We start from the raw sequence: 2594 nt of genomic DNA on the forward strand, positions 1-2594 counted from the left end.
TCGTTTTCACCGCCCTACAAGACAGTGACGCCACAATTACCGACATGCACCCCAACGACGTCATTTTCTGATAGACCTGTACAAAACTCGCGCGACGCGACTCAATTCTGTCGCGCAGCAAATTTCTCTGGAAATTTTATTCATTTAGTGTTTTCCCGATTAACTAAGCACAACTTACTGTAAGTTCTCTTCAAATGCACACTATCTCAGTTAACTATATTTTTCACTATTCTGATGTTTGGTTTTGTTTTACATCCCTTTGAGAATTTTTCATTCATAATGAGACGTCATCAGTTGTAAGTGGAGTACCAATGCGTAGCTCCCAGGGTCACTGCTTTCACGCGCCAACGCCTGCAGTGACACAAGACCCCCGTGTTTTCAAAGTATTTTCGAAAAGACTAGTGATTCTCACTTCTAAATACCGAACGTTTAGCGAACTAGGAGCACTCACTACCATGGCCATGGTGCGGTGCTCGAACTCGCGACCTCTCAATGTTGAAGCGAACGCTCTACCACTGAGCTGGCCGATCAGTCTCACCACTTTGAAGCACTTTACCGCCTCTAACAACTTTGCACCAGAAACGGTAAACTCTATAATCAGATACTTCCTGCTTCCCCATAATTTATTTTTTGGATTTTCGGGTACTTCCTGTTTCCCCACAGTGACTAACAATTAAGAGTTTCAATGAATACACAAATAAAAAACTCGGAGTTAGTCTTCTGTTTCATCATAACTTGACGTCAACTCCCACCGCTTCCGAAACATTATTAAAACCATCCCGTCTGAAATGTAAAAATGTGATGATTAAGGTAAACAATAATATCTATTAATAAAAAAGTATTGTAAACGTATTGCATTTTTAGTGCCTTTGGCGAAAGATACATTCTGCTGAATCAAGTATATTGAAAAATGTTTATTGCTATGGGTTATTTATTACAGTTGTTTTGATTGGACAATAATAAAGCTAAATGAGAATTTACAGAAGAATATTGAAAAATGTTTATTGCTATGAGTTAACTTACATTGTTCATATAGATAACAATAATTCCAATATTATTTATTACAGTTGTTTTGATTGGACAATAATAAATCTAAATGAGAATTTACACATCAATCCAAAAACGCTGTGTATACATACGGACCTGAATACAAATAACATAGTGCGGGGTAACTAATTAAATTTTTTAGATTGATAATACAGAGAACGAATTGGAATTATAAGAATCAAACATTTTTTTGAAGAATTTATCGAATTGTAAACTGGACTTACAAACTTAACATAAAAGTGCTTCACACTTTTATTCGGTTTGTGAGTAAAATGTCCAGAGTTTACACATCGATACATTCTTCCAAGAGAATGATTCCTATAATAATATGAATAAGGCGAAATTCAACTACTGATCTACACTCTTTTCCTTCTTCCACCATGACTCGGTATCCGTTGTGACCTCAGAGCGATTTGGCACTTGAACCTGGCCATTATGTTAGTTAACATGTGATTTTGGAAATTTTCGCTAATATCTCCCTCAATTCAATTCATATCTTCGTCAAATCTTCAATTAAGTTTTGATTTGAATAGATGTTTATTCTACCAAAAAAACTGGATTGCATTGCATAGACCCTTAAAGTTTTGCACCCCCCCCCCAAACAGATAAAGTTTTCCCCGCATCAAATTCAGTTGGAAGGAAATTGGGAAACGTTTCTCTGTTGCCATTAGTTACTTCATTACTTATGTCATACTGTCATTTAATTTCCTTTGTGTTTTATTCCTCTTCTTACCCATGTAAAGCACCTTTAATAGAGTAATTTGTTTTATATAAGGCCTATATAAATTTTATCATTACTTATTGATGATTGCGTGCTTACTTGAGTAATTTGTTTTATATAAGGGCTATATAAATTTTATCAGTACTTATTGATGATTGCGTGCTTACTTGAGTAATTTGTTTTATATAAGGGCTATATAAATTTTATCATTACTTATTGATGATTGCATGCTTACTTGAGTAATTTGTTTTATATAAGGCGCTATATAAATTTTATCAGTACTTATTGATGATTGTGTGCTTACTTGAGTAATTCTTATTGATGATTGCGTGCTTACTTGAGTAATTCTTATTGATGATTGCGTGCTTACTTGAGTAATTCTTATTGATGATTGGATGCTTACTTGAGTAATTCTTATTGATGATTGCGTGCTTACTTGAGTAATTCTTATTGATGATTGCTGCTTACTTGAGTAATTCTTGCAGCTCCCGTTTGATCCTCTTGACTACTGGTGGTCCCTGATAAATAAGAGCTGTGTAAAGCTGAACCAGGCTAGCACCAGACCGGATTTTTTTGTAGGCCTCTTCCCCGGAGTTTATGCCTCCCACTCCAATGATTGGAACTTTACCTATATACCACTACACTATGTATATATATGTGACTTTATTTCAATACATACCATTATCAAGAAACACGAGATTATCTCCTTGTTAAAAGTTTTTCATCAATGGAGAATACAAGCATCTCATTCTAGCGTATTAAAGAAATGAATATAATTTTATTCTATAAATAACAGCACCAAGCATTTAACTCTGATTGACATGAA

At 34.7% G+C, this 2594-nt stretch overlaps 1 long non-coding RNA gene across 1 annotated transcript; it reads right to left on the bottom strand.

Moving 5' to 3' along the window:
- Positions 1-605: 605 nt before the first annotated feature.
- LOC130046918 (uncharacterized) lies at positions 606-2571 on the bottom strand. The gene is made up of 2 exons (XR_008795984.1): positions 2237-2571; positions 606-783 (listed from the first exon to the last, which is right to left on the bottom strand). It is a non-coding gene; the product is annotated as an uncharacterized LOC130046918 (long non-coding RNA).
- Positions 2572-2594: the final 23 nt, after the last annotated feature.

The sequence above is a fragment of the Ostrea edulis genome, chromosome 1 (assembly GCF_947568905.1).
Source record: "Ostrea edulis chromosome 1, xbOstEdul1.1, whole genome shotgun sequence".
In the NCBI taxonomy this organism is placed as follows: Eukaryota; Metazoa; Mollusca; class Bivalvia; order Ostreida; family Ostreidae; genus Ostrea; species Ostrea edulis.